Genomic DNA, 14,671 nt, shown 5'->3' on the forward strand with positions numbered 1-14,671 from the left:
TAATCCAAGCTCAAGAAAAACAACATCTTAATGCTCACTCAACAGTCTTGCTTCCAAAACTGCCTCTACAGACACCTAAATAACAGAAAACAACTCTGCAGTACGTCCTCCCCAGAGTCAAAGCTTGCACATGTGCTTAAAAAAAAAAGAAAAGCTTTGCAGACTATGTGTTAAAGCCCCATCTGGTGATGCCTGACATAACAGTATGTTTCCACCTAATTACAGTACACTTTAAAAATACACTGTGCATTATTGACACAGAAACAAGTGGGCATAGGTCTGTTTACTAATAAATTATGCTGGACAGAAGAAAAGGTTTCCAAGCCCTTTGGAGAGAGTCAATGAACTTCCTCCAGGAGTAAGAGAGGAAGGAGAAATGAACACCTAAAGTAGTTTTAGGATGGGGATTGGTACATTTGTGAGAGATGCACGAGCTGCTGGTTTGGAGACTAAAGTGACCTTTACCACTACAGAACAAGCAGAGACAAGACAAAAGCATCATCAGTTTCCTTGTATGGGTGGCCTTAGTGGCACATGCCCTTTCCTAACACAACCGAGACTTCATCTAGCAATTTTTGTGGGAGCATGGCTGTGGTATTGCCACCTTTAAAAGGTGAGGCTGTCAAACGTGGAAGCAAGAATCCCAGGCTAATACCTACAGCTGAGCTACACCAGCCCAGACAGAACAATATTTTAACCACAGCAATATAGAGCTGTATTTGAACACACATCTTCCAGACAAAAGCTTCTATATCCCATTACCATGACCTGTGCCAGCCAGGCTTCCCTCACAATCTGTTCCCTTTAAATTTACAAGGAAGGAAATAACAAGAAAGAAGGACATTCTTTTATTACATTTTTTCAAATAAAATGTCTGTGCTTTCTCTGGATGGTTCCAGCCCAATTTATACAAGGTGAATTTGACCTTCAAGAGGCAGAACATCTGGGAATGACAATTAAAGCCATCTGCACCCAAGGCAAGCAGGTTGCTCGCTATCCACTCCATTCTGTCGCCTTCGGAACATAGAAGGGGGGGTGTGTGTAATCTCAAGACAGCCATCCCTTTTTTATTGACTGTCTCCTGTGCTTTTAGAGATGTGAAAATACACAGAGCCTGACTGCACTCCTTCCCAAGGAGACTCACCAAGGATGGCATGAAAACTTTAGCAATGCTTTTGAAGATGTGTGACTCGGGTTCTATGGAGGTAGTATTATCTGGACCCGGATTTTCTTTCATATTTGACCTAACCTCTCTACACCTCACCAGTTGTGACTTTAGGCTTTTGCATCTTCATTATGTAGCCGATTTGCTCGTGCATTTTTTACCAGCCACCTGAGTCCCACAGGAGCCAAAGAAAGGTCACTGATCCCTCGGCTAGCTCTTCTTAGGAAGGCTGAAAACATTGATGATGCATTGAAACACTGGTGAAAAACCAAACGACCCTTATCTGCAGAACTTCAGGGCAAACTCACTAGAATTTACAATATCCTACAATTTGGTTTTGGAGTTGTTGGTTTTTTTTTCTCTTGCAATTTAAATTAAATACTATTAAGGCCTATCATGACAATTACCACTGTCTGATTTTTTCCCTGTACTCTTCCACTTGTCCTGTACCACCTGATTTATCATTTCATATTTTGCCCATGAGCTTTTTAGGACAGGAGGACTTTGCCAGCAGAATGGGATTTCAGTGCCTGTCCTGAGATGCTAAAGCAAAGCATGCAATGGAGAAGCACTTACTGCACCATTATGTCATGCAGTTATTTGCACAGAAGGATCATATTCACTTTTGGACAGGCAGTACAGTGTTAATGACTCATTTGGATAGCCAGGCCTGGTTGGAATTTCAAAAGCAAAGGAAAAATAAAAAGCTAGAGTATGGGAAAAACCCCAACCAACCCAGAACTGAAACATCTTCTGTGCTATTTGGCATATTATTATTTGCATTTTCTCTTTGTGTAATTTTTTGGGGCCTACTTCATATCTCCCTGCATGCCACCTGTTGGCCCAAGCCATGCTCAGTGCTTCTTCAGACAACAGAAGAGTTGCACAAGGCTAGAAAATAGGAGATGGGAGGCCAGAGATTACATATGGCAAGATCATCCAGAAAACAGGGAAAGGAAGTGTATTTTTCTAGGCAGGCTGAGCCAACTGCAGCCCAAAAGGCAGTCACACCCCCTGTTTCAAAGTAGGGGTGTGACTCAGATAAACCAGCAACACAAAATTACACCAGCAGAAAGACATTCTTGAAAATATTCCACACCATGGATGACATATTCAAGTCTTTTGCCTTTGGAGACTTAACCCTGCCTTCTTTGAGAGAGAAACCAGACACTTGGAGAATTAACCAAGATTATATTGACAGGTCTAGGTTTCACAATTCCCCTTGTATTTGCCCCATAAACACCTTTCTTTCCAGTGTCAGTCATCCATTCGTTTTCTACCACAATAATTCTCTGCTAAGATCCCATCCCCATAATAGAAAGAGAAAAAAAAAATGAGTGACACCTCAAACAATATTTGATAGTCTAACAACAGTTTCTAACTTCAAAGACTATCTACATAAAAGTTGAAGACTTTTGCTACAAACCCAAACCATTGGGAAATCATTTTCAATCTGACATCAATTCCCCAGCTACTAAAATGAAGGCTTCAACTAAAAGTATAACTTTTACTAGAGGTTCTTTAACATTTTAATCTATGCTATGAGAAAGTATGTACATAGGCAGGTTATATTGTGTCAGAATTCAAGAATGGGGTGTAAGACAGAGAACCACAGAAATCAAAGAAAGGGATGGCCTCTGAGGCCAGCTGATAACACTCAGGTACACGACTCAGTTTCAATGGCTTAACAGGTTAGGAGACAGAAATACTTTACTGATTAACCCTGAATTTTCAGGAACACAAAACCACAAGAGGTACAACCAAGAACATTCCCAACCCCCAAAATTATTATTGTCCTAAAAGAAGGGACTGAATTTTTCAGAGCTGAATCATTATTACTGCAAATCACTCTTTAATGTACTGAACCACTGAATGAATCAATGGATGCAGGTCTACAAATTATGTATTCGAGACTCAGCACTGGCAAGCAAAGATCTGTAAGCTTTGACAATAGGCCATTTTCCTATCCCAGAAATGCTGGCTAAACCCCACAAACTCCTCTGAAACAGCCCTTTTTTTTAAACCCAGCTTTCATTTCTAGCTGAAGAGGAGATTGCATGTCTAAGACATCAAGTTGTGACCTTGCGGTGAATTAAATGGCGAGCATGTTAAAAGGCTTGTAAATGTATCTGGACCTTTTTTTTCTCACCATCTGTTTCATACTTGATATCTTGATAGATAGTTCAGCTTATTACCCACCACTAACGTCATCCCTCTGCTGAAGCCTTGTTATTTGAAATATGGGGTCTCTCCTTTGTATTGCTGTGACTAAGTACATTGGAACCTGTAGAGATTTGTTTTAAATGCATTAAATTGGTAACATGCAGTGTTGTTGCATACCAGTTTCTAAGTTACATAGTAAAAGTTTAAATGATTAAAGCAATTTAATGTAAGAAGCAGGCACTCTGTATGGCTGAGAACAGTCAGGTTTTCCAGTGAAATGTTTGCCTGCTAGTTAGCATTGTGCAGAGGTATGCAGATGCTTTTGCCAGGAGAAAGTGAGATAATTGATGCAGCTGAAAATGACCTTGATCTTAAAGTCATTACCTCATTCCTTGAAATATCTGAAAATACAATGACAGAAGCAAGGGCCTGAATGACTACCATGACTTTTACTTTGTCCTGAGTATCAGTGTGACATGGGTACATGCCAACAATATATCATTTTCCTGCAGCATGAGACGGTAAAAAGTTGGGGTCATGTTTTCAAATTGGCTTTTCTTTATTCTTTGTGTGTGTGTCTGTTGGTTCTGTGTCTCTGCAGACTTTGTATGACGTCCTCCTGTCTGCCTACATCTATTTTATAGATTAATGGTACCTGTAACTACTCAGCTGAAAGGTAAAATAATGGCAAGGGTGATGAAACCACATGCTCCGTGACATAGGAGGGTGACTCATGGGGTCAGGAATGAATTCCTGCCTTTGGCCACTGACAGAGCTTTGTATTGCTACCAAAGCACTATGCATGGTGAACGGCGTACACCTGGAAATGTGCAGAAGTCTAAAAGGTCCACTGGGTTTTTCTGCCTCCCAGTGAGAAGGGTAAATTTCTCCAAGGTGCCACGGGACTGCTTGTGTCAAACCACAGCAAGTCTGTGGGGTGCTTCATGCCAACTGATCCAGAGCCCATCAGAGGAAAATAAAAACTTTCCAATTACCAGCTTTTCATCTGAGGTGCCCACATCTCTTGTACCTGTTGGAGATGCACTGTTGTGAGGGGCTGGCCAGGTCAGACTCACTCCTACAGCTGCCCAGAGCGGTAGGGCCACTCTGTCTAATGGAACAAGCACATTTCTGCAAGCTCTGATATTCTCTGACTTACCAAGAAAGGCAACTTGGGCATTATTGGTGTTAGAAAGCACTGGTTTCCCATTCAAAATGAGAGATAATGGTCATGCCTATGAACCATATTAGCTAAAGGGTTTTTTACCTTGTCTCATTGAGCAGGAGCTGGGAAGACGCTGGCCTAAAGAGAGAGAAGGCATTTTAAACACTGTGAACTAGAGGTTGTGCAACAAACATAGCTGCAGCCAAACACCACCTGCCAAGTGTTAAGAGACTTGATTCATTCAGCAAAATGTCACACCAAGTGGCTTTAATGCAGCCAGCTGTCACAGGTGAAGCACTCTGCATCTAAAGATGGCAGGTTACAGGAGGAGCTTATGGCTCGGGAGGAACCTGAGAATCACATGGATGACTTCACCTTTGAGAGAAGCTTCTTCAGAAACAGTGCAAGGAGGAGAGCTAAATTCAGGCTATTTGTACAACAAACACATATGCTTATTGCCTTAAGAAGTGGCAACTGGAAAGCTCCGGTGGTTTTGGTGGAATGTCACCACCTGCAAGACTGCCTGTGTCTCTGAGAAGCAAGGTGCTATCAGCATGTCATAGTTTTGTCTTTTCATCTGTGACCCTTTCATGTTTACCCTTTCCGTGGCCTGTCAGGGCTGATGCTGAGAAGGAAAGTGTCTGTGGCAGTAGACATGTAAGATTTTCAGAGCTGTCATTCTCCACCAATAGAGAAATGCATTTCCCTAAATTTAACAGTTAAATACACATCAAGGTGCTACAAACACTCACTTGCATTACAGAAGAGAGTTAAGTGTGGGTAGGATAGCTTCATCCTGTGCATGCTATGCAGTCAAAGAGGGTTTCTCACAAACCCTGCCTCAACATATATTCATTTAATTTTATATAATCAGTGCCTCTTACAGTGGCAGCAAGACCTCACCAAAGAACCAGAGGTTCTGTTTCTCAAACTAAACACAGTCCAGATCTTCCAGCTCAAGCTGAGCTGCGAGTGCAGATCTGGATTTACTCAGAGTTCAATTTGGAATCCAATCTTATAATCAATTCTTCATTGTTTAAATCAATGATGCTGATATACTGCACTAGAGAACCTGTCCCCCTGATGGAGAATTTTTAAAGCTGTATTTTATGGCTATGTCACCAGCAGGCAGTTGTGGCTTTAAAGCATTTGTGAAATAGGATTTTCTGGTAAAATCTTGTGTGGTCCATTAAACACACAGCAGAGGAAATACTTGATTATGCTTGCACACTTTCCTCTGTTTCTGGTAGTATTCCAAATGAATGCAGTTTTGCCACATGGTTATCACTTCCTAAGATGGCTTCTGAAGTTTGTAATTCTACTGTTCAGCCTTGCAGCTGACAAGTTACCTTGGACTACATTAGCTTAGAGCCAGCCCATGAAGGTATTTTGTATTTGTCCATGATAATACTATTAAAGTAAATTTCCCAACATACTGCATAGATGTATGCTTTTGCAGCACTCCCATATGTATATTATGTTTGCTTGTGTGCTGTATACAAAGCACATGTGGAATGTGTAAGCATAACAAACAGGGTCATTAACTGAAAAATTAATCATGCTCATGCAATTTGTGTGAATTTGCACTATTGGTTTGACTAGAACTCAGCACAGCATCTACATAATTTAATACTTCTCCTCAAGTCTCCATATGGGAATCCAACAGTTCTTAGCTGGCAGCACTAAAAGCATCCGTTTTCTGAGGATGTGTATAAATAAAATGAGGATGTCCAAAGTGAATGTATAAAGTGATACATGCAGTCTTGTACTCCATGCTGCATTATGATGCACAGCTCCTTAGCATATACCATTGTGCCAAAAGTATATCCTACAGAGCATCTGTAACTGCAATAAATGCAACTTGATACTAAAAGAATCCCATTTTTGCAGAGATATGCTTTAAAAAAAAATCCCAACACAATGACAGCACTCCACAAATGAAAATACCTCCATTTGAGCAGAATGAGTCTCCTGAAGTTTCCCTCCCAAGCTGACCTAGCCATTGCCTCGTGGATTTCCCACATTCTCTATTAGCAGCATTAGTAAGTATTAGGGATACTTTGCATGTGTTTGAATTAGAGTCCAGAGTTGTGCTAGTTTGAAGCTAGCTGAAATGTTTTGGTGAGAAGAAATAGATTATAGGCTGTGAAAGGGAAACAATGGATGTCTACTTCACTCATAGGCTTGCTGAGAGATATAAGAGCAAGAATCCAAACAGACAAGGGAGTCGCTCTCTGTCTGGGCTTTGAGCTGCATTTCTCTCTAACCTAACCTGATTAATCCGCCTGTTTCCTAATCCCCCTGGCTGATCCTGCATTCTGCCTTGGGCACAAGGCAACATCTGGGATAAGGTAGAGAGGAGTGGGAGAAGGTGGGAGGGCAGCTGGGAGCCCCGCCTGGAGACCCATGTTTCTAGGAGGAGTGTTTGATTCTGTATTACCTTTTAACTTGTGTATTTCTGTATAGAACTGTATATATTGTAAATATCTGCTTGTATGTTGTGCTAAGCTGGTAAATGTAAAGCTTCATTCAAATTTCCAGAGCTGTCTGAGTCTAGTCTGGGTGATTTACAAAGTGTGTGGTGGTGGGGGGGTGAGGGGGCAAGGTAACACTCAAACCATCACAAGAGTTTTTATCTGCCTGAAGTACTGAACAACAGGAAGCAGCAGTGTCTTGAAAGTTGGGAATAAAAACAAAGAGTTGAGTCATCTAGTGCAGTTTCTCAGGATAGCAAGGAAGCTCATTTTTTGAAGAGCTTCAAATAGCTAACCCATAATTATTTCCTCATCACAAAATTCACATCTGCAGGACCATGAAGGATCAGTAGTTTAGCTGAGCTTAAGAAGAGAGAAGGAGACAGCCCAAGCCCTACCAATATAAAGGCAATATCCTTCAAAGAACACTAGCTTGTATTGCCATTTTCACAAACTCAGAGGTATTCAACATTCTGGCCTTAAATTTTCATCAATGCTTCCAAAGTCCATATTTAGTCGAGAGAACTTTAATAGAACATTTAAAGAAGCTCCTTTTCTTAACATCCATCATAGGCAGACACACAGCAGTGTTTGGATCACACAGAGGAAACAAACACAAATATAGAATCTGGAAATTATGGGTCTGAAAGAGAGAAAATAAGATTCCAGCTTTCAAAGTAAAATTCATTCTAACACAATCACAGGTGAAAATCACCATTGGAAATGAGGAAATAGTAACATCAGCATTCTCAGAATTAAAAGTAAAAACTGTTGTTCTTGATTTTTTTTTTCCTGACAGTTCTCCCCATAAAATGACAAATGCAGTGAAATGCAATCTCCTACCCACACCAAAATAATGTTTGGCTGAGCTCTGGGTTTGTTGCAAATATGTCTCTATTGAGACAGCTTGCTCATATCGTCATTGGAGTCTTGGAATCACTTTTGGCTTTACTGCACATTCACTGTGTCACCATCAGTAAATCACACCATACGTACAGCACAGATTCACATCTGTAAAATTGGGGAAGTCACTTCCAGTTTAAAAAGTTGTTGTGAAGCTCAGTTAAACCACTAATTATTTGGTTTAAAGTGTTTGGTATTTAAGAAGTTTTCAGCTAAAGATGATTTTCCAGCTGGACTCAATAACCTTAGAGTTTTTTCTCCAATTCTATGATTTGGTGATTTCTGTGATCAGCAATGGGTGTCCACTACACAGATGATTAAAGATCTCAAATGTTTTAATCTAGTCTGAGGTAATCATAGTAAATATTGCAAAGATAAAGTTCTATCAGATTCCCATGGGAATGCAAAGAAGATTTTGCATTCAGAAGAAAGGAAATACAAATCTTCATTTGCCTTGACTCCATAACAAATGTTATCAAGGTTCTACATCTTCCAGATTATACTCTGTGTGTATCATATGACCATCTAGTGAAAAATTATACTATAACCCCGAACATGCAAAGAAAGCCAAAACTTTAAAACTATTATTAGAATTGTCTGGATTTACTAACACCGATGAGTTTAAATTCTCAGGGGATAGGTTTATATCATTAACAAAGAAGGTGAGGAAGGTAAAGGAGAGGCAATTACTCAATACTTCATAATAACCTGAACTAAAATTCCCTGAAGTACCTGTGTTTGTCTGACATAGCTCATAGGTCAATGCTTAGGATATAGAGACACACACATTTTCTTCTGCTTTACTTGGAGAATTCTGTGTTTGTGCAGATGCATGGAAGGCAGCAGTCACTGCCCTCACCTGAGCACCAGTACTAGTGGTGGAGAGAGCCCTCGAGCATGAAGTCAAGGTGCAAACAGTCTCATCAGCAGTGGGAAATCCACTCAGGAGCTGTTATGCCCAACAAGCTCAGTTTCCTGATGTTGATCAGGAAAATTTGTTACAGGTGTAAAACATATAACTTACTTCAAAGAGATTTGTCTCTTTAGGTTGCCACCATGATTAACAAGTAAGGTTACACTCATTTGTAGACAGTTTAGAACAAGAATCTTACTGAGGTAATATGACATGTCTTCCCAGAGAACTCTTACTTCTCCACCATCTGTAGAGTGAGAAGCCCCCTGACAGGTACTAAAACCTGGGATCATCTTCAGAAAAAAATATAGAATAAGAAACCAGACCCAAAGCTGCTTAATTTTCCATGGTGATGCCCCTTGGGTATGTGTGGAAGAGGGCAGATTGAGGGGCAGCCCTTGTGATGACTGTGAAGTCCTTATCAAGACCAGTTGAGTCATAATCATCAAGGAGTTCAGAAAGGCTTTCTCCTTTTTGTGTCCAGACATGTACAGGTCCTGGCATCTCTGCAGGCTCACAATAGGAGACCTATCTTATTCATGCTGCAAACGATCTGGAACCTGACACTTCTCTTGGGTACTCAGTCCTAACCAGCAAGATTTGTCTCTGACACTCTCCTTTCAAGATGAGTGTCAGCAGGTGATGAACTTTGTATTCTTTCACTCCCGCTGCTTCAGAGCCTGGGTCTCTGTTTCTGTAGAATTTATGAATGGTAAATGTCAAGCCCTTTGTTTTTTTCAGACCTGTAGTTCTGGTGTCAGAAAATGAAAGAGAGATGAATAATGTTCTTCTTTCCCTCATCCTCTATTTTGCAAGTTCTTACACTGAGGAAACAGAGCTGTGTTGCTTGGTGTACAGCAAGCACTAATCACAATATGCAGAAAGGAGGATTCCAGCATATCCTTGTGACACTTTTGGCCTTGCTTGCTGAGCTGTGTGCACTGGTGCACCTGACACTTACATGTGTGCTATTCTGACTGCACACCTTACAAGGTTTGATCGTGTTAGCTAACTATTGTTAACTTTCATTGTAATTTTTGTGTTTTGGTTAATTAGTTCCACCTAACGAGGCAAAGGTCTCATAATCACACTTTGCAGACTTTTTCAATTCAGGGCATCTCTAGCAAGGGCTCTGCAGTCACTGTATGAGGATGGTGACAATGGTAGAGATGATGAAAATGTAAGTCTGCCCTCACAGTGAACTAAGAGCTCACACTGGTCTAGCACGACTGGACAAAGCTGAGATTTAGAACGCTCTTGACTAAAGCCAAGCAAGTTATTTGTCATGAATGGCTTAGCCCTTACACCTGTTGCTGAATCATTCACATCTTGTTCTGCAGATTGATTCTGATAACAACTTTGTGCAAACAAATTTCAACTGGAGTGGCTGTGAACAATTTACTTTGACTCTGTCTTTGAATATTCTTTACACAGTCCCAGTTCAAGAGCACTCAACTCCAAACACACACCTACTCCTCAGTCGCTTCAAAGTCCAGGCAAAAACCCAAACCTGATCATCACAGGCTTTCAACAGAGCGTGAGCACATCCTTAAAGGTTTGACTGATTCTGGATCACCTCATTACCGAGGTTATACAGCACAGGCTTTTCCTTCCCTACTGAATTACTCACACTATGAATGATTGCACATGAGCACCCAGCACGCCTGAGCAACATCTTACATCCCTTCGGGGACCGCAGGCTCAACCCTCCTGCAGACTGTCCAAGACCAAGGCCAGCCTAAAATACTGGTTCTCTTCTCTCCTCATACAACAACAGGTTCTTCTGATCCTGTAGCAGCCATAAAGCAAACAAAAGCATCTAATTTGCAAAGAAGCTTGTTGGAAGAACAAGAAAGGAACAGAAATGTGATCTCTTATTCTTTTGAAGCAATGCTTCTCCTGGCACATAGCTACTCTAAGCAGCTGCCACACAGTCATTTTGTAAGCAATTTCTTTTTAAACTGAGAGGCTGAAGACCTCATAACTGATCATAGCCAGCATAGCTTGTATATTTTCCTGGAGACAATCAGACACCACTGTGCCTAAACCAGGGCATCATGATGGTAGAAACAGTATCCTTTTTCCAAGCTCTCCTTAATACTCCCTCTTAATAAAGAGTGATTCCTCAGGAAGTGCTCTACCTATTACCCACATGTGAATACCAGCTTAGGTTTCATTATGACTAATGTCATTATAAAGAATTCCAAAAGAATTATTCATGATTGGCTCCTTCTTTTAAGGCCCTTGGCATGTGACATGTTTTCCACATTGCCTGCAAAATGTCTGTGGTAGGAAAATGCTCATAGGTGTCCTTGGCAGCTGGAGGCTGCAAAATGTAACTGTTTTGCTTTGTATCCAATGAGAGAAGCTTAACATTTATTTTCAAGAGAGAAAGTCTTTTACTGCCCACAACTGGTCTCCTTAAAGTCAACATAAAGCAGACTGGATGGAGGCTGAGATGTCCATCTTCATTCTTCAGGTGAGATATGTAGCCTTACTTTAAAATAGAAGCAAATGCAATCTTCATTACACCACAACTACTGCTAAAGCAAAGGTCTCATGTTCCCTAAAAAATGAGAAAAATCCCCCCAATCCAATACTCCTTAAAATCAGTTTCTTTCCCTGGGCCTCAGACTGAAATTTCTAAAGCAAGGGAAAGGATCACATCTTTCCTCATCTCTTTCTTCATAGTATGGCTGCGTTTTCTAAGTAAGGAAACCTCTGGGGGACAGATGTGCTACTGAAGTAAACGGGACCTGACTTTAGTTGGAACCTGAAGGACTCTACCACAGCATGGCCACAGGATCAGAGCTAACAAGTAATTTAGCCAGGCTGCCACTCTCTCCTTTTCTTAGCACAGTCACCACATTTCTCCACTTGTGGCTCACACACACTACTGTTAGAGGCTTTTCTCAAGCAAGTAGACTTTTTCAGCCCAACAAATAACATCAGTGACAGGACTAGAGGAAGTGGTTACAAGCTGAACCAGGTGAGATTAGAAAACATTTCTTCACTGACAGGGTTCTCAAATATAGGAATAGTCTGCCCAGAGCAGTGATGGAGTCACCATCCCTGGAGGTGTTTAAATGGCTTGTGGATCTGAAGCTCAGGGACATGGTTTAATGTAGACCCTGGAGTTCTGGGTTGAAGGCTGGACAGGATGATCTCAAAGATCTCTTCCAACCAAATATATTCTATGATCCTCTAGTGTTCTCTTCCCACAGAGATGAGCTTAAAGGAAGTATCAGAGCCCAAGGTACTTGGCAGTTGGAGACTCCCAGGTTTCTTATATGCCTAAAAGGAGACTTTAATAAAAAAAAAAAAAAAAAAAAAAAAGACAAACAAAACTAGTCACACCTGAAAAAAACTATCCTTGTATCTAACCTGAGTGAAACCACTTGCTGCTCTCCCTGTGCTTGATGAGGTCTTGTGCTCCACAGGGAACACAGGGACACAGAAGAGAGGTTGGACCAGGCCATCTGGAGGATGTTCTTCCTCCATTAGGAGGAAGTTCTTCACAGAGAGAGTGAATGGGCTGCCCAGGGAGGTAGTGGAGGCACCGTCCCTGGAGGTGTTCAAGAAAAGACTGGATGAGGCAGTTAGTGCCATGGTCTAGTTGACTGGCTAGGGCTGGGTGCTAGGTTGGACTGGATGATCTTGGAGGTCTCTTCCAACCTGGTTGATTCTATGATTCTATGATCTCAAAGGTCTGTCAGATATAATATCCTATCTTTGGAAATCACAAGTAGTGGGTATTTAGGAGAAAGTGTATAAGTGATGCAAGTATGAAATTCTCCATTTCAAGCAATTTGTGGTTTAAGGACTTCCTGAGCTGTAGCCTACATCTGCGTCATCCGATTTAATAGCCCTTTAGAGACCTTTGCTTCCATTCACTTGCTTAGATGCTTCTTGAACTTCAGATATCTCAAACATCCTGTAGCAGTAAGTTCCACAATTTAATTATGCATTGTGTGAAAAGGCAGATTTTGTTTGTTTACAGCCTGTTGCACAATCATTTCATTTGGTACCATTTAGTGTTATGAGAAATAGCTAATAACCCTTCTCAGCAGGCATTTTTCCATATCGCTGCTTATTTTAGGCTGGCAATGGACAGATGATGCTGAAAGCACTGAAACTGCAAATTGCAAACAAATGTGCAAAGGTTTGCAAGAAAGATCAGACTTAGAGGGGAAAGCAAGTTGCTTTGCATATATATGGTAAATATATAAATGAACTATTAATATTTTCATATTTCTTAAAGCTGTATAAATATGAGAAAACTATTCACTCTTTTTATTTTCTATGACAGTATCTTAGGAATGCAGAAAAAAGTCACTTCAATATTATTGTCATTGAAACAAATGTCCTTATAATATATTCATATTGTACAAGCAGTAATATGTTAATTAAAGTTAAGGCATTCTCAGCTGCGTTTCCAGCCAAACACCATACTGAAGCATTCATGCTTATTCCCTAGCTGTAAGCATCAGGGCAATGTTATCTAAATAAAAAGGCAACAGTAAAAAAAAATTTTTTAAGAGTGACCTACTGTTTGATTACTAGCTGTTGCTACTTGATGTGAAATATCTAACTTAGAAAAGCACTTTGACGTGTTTTTTGGACAAGCTTTATCAATAGCTGTAAGGAGAAATGACTAACAAAGGACTTTCTGTACAAACAGCAAATGAGATGCTTGAAAACAGAAGGGAATTTATTCTGGAGGAAAAAGAATGAGGCCCAGTGTTCTCATTCACTGGCCCTTCACCTCAAGTTGTTTTATTGTTGTTCATGTGTGTTTCAAGTCCCATGAAGAACAGTATATGCTATTACAAGGATGCCTTATTTCATCTGACTTTTGTTCTCCATAACCAAGCACCATTGTGATTATCAGATGGCAAAAGTAAACGAGTGAAAAAACCCTAGCATCCATTTTCTTAGCCTCTAGAATACCCTCCTTGCCACATAAGTAAAAGCTGGAGACATAATATTGTCAGGACACACTTAGTTCCCAAAACAGCTAACTGTGGTAACTGAATGCACAGGTATACATCATTTCATCACTTAATTGTAACCTACAAATGCAGAAATCTGTGTTTCACTTTTTGAAGAGTCTCCTTTAGACAAGGTTAGAAAAAGACTCATGTCAGAGCTGGAGCAGCAACCACTGAGGAGTGACAGCTTGTTTGTCTGGAAGTAATGAGACTGAACTCCACTCACTGCTGAAGGACTGCCAGTAGCAGGCATGAGTCTGCCCTGAGCCCAGGCGGTCTGCTATAGTTCCTTCCCACATCACCACAAAGGACCTCCAAAACTCCACCTCATATTGCAAAAGCACAGAAGAAACAATAAGTTGAGCATGCTGATTCAAAGAGGATTAACACTTACTGAAAGATTCTCATAAACTCCACCTGACACTAAGGATCTGCTTTATCACAGTGGCACAATTCCTGCACTGGCCTTCAAAGGTATTCCAGTACTGGGGGAAACCTTGCTCACATTCTCTTCCCATTGACACTGGAAGAAGCTTCCTCTAACACATGGAATATTTAGAGTAGAAAAACTCATGCAGTTTACCTTCTTTCAACTAAAGTTTGGTGGTCTGCATAGAAACAGTTGTTGGCAATTTATGAATGATACTGTAACATTGTCAGACTGCTGCTTGCTTTCATTTCTACATGAAAGAGAAATAAGCAAGACCTAACAATGAACCTTCCAAATCCAGGCTCAGAGAGAGATGTGAAACCAATTAGCAGGCTAGCACCATACCTGTAAAGTTGATGTCTACACCACGAAATGTTATAAAAACAAAGCAGAACACAAAAGAAAAATCAAATCAATAAAGAACAGTCCAAGGCAAACAATAAGCCTCTAGGCGCTCGCAGGGTGCA

At 40.7% G+C, this 14,671-nt stretch overlaps 1 long non-coding RNA gene across 2 annotated transcripts in view; it reads right to left on the reverse strand.

The window, feature by feature from the left end:
- Positions 1–4,589: 4,589 nt before the first annotated feature.
- Positions 4,590–14,671, reverse strand: part of LOC135185313 (uncharacterized) — a 72,090-nt gene continuing 62,008 nt past the window's right edge. The window contains exon 6 of one of the 2 annotated variants that reach the window (XR_010306443.1): positions 4,590–4,631. This is a non-coding gene — a long non-coding RNA (uncharacterized LOC135185313). Of the gene's footprint in view, positions 4,632–7,520; positions 7,611–14,671 lie in introns of those variants that run through there. The other variant, XR_010306442.1, reaches the window with a different exon arrangement.

The sequence above is a fragment of the Pogoniulus pusillus genome, chromosome 22 (genome assembly GCF_015220805.1).
Source record: "Pogoniulus pusillus isolate bPogPus1 chromosome 22, bPogPus1.pri, whole genome shotgun sequence".
NCBI classification, from domain to species: Eukaryota; Metazoa; Chordata; class Aves; order Piciformes; family Lybiidae; genus Pogoniulus; species Pogoniulus pusillus.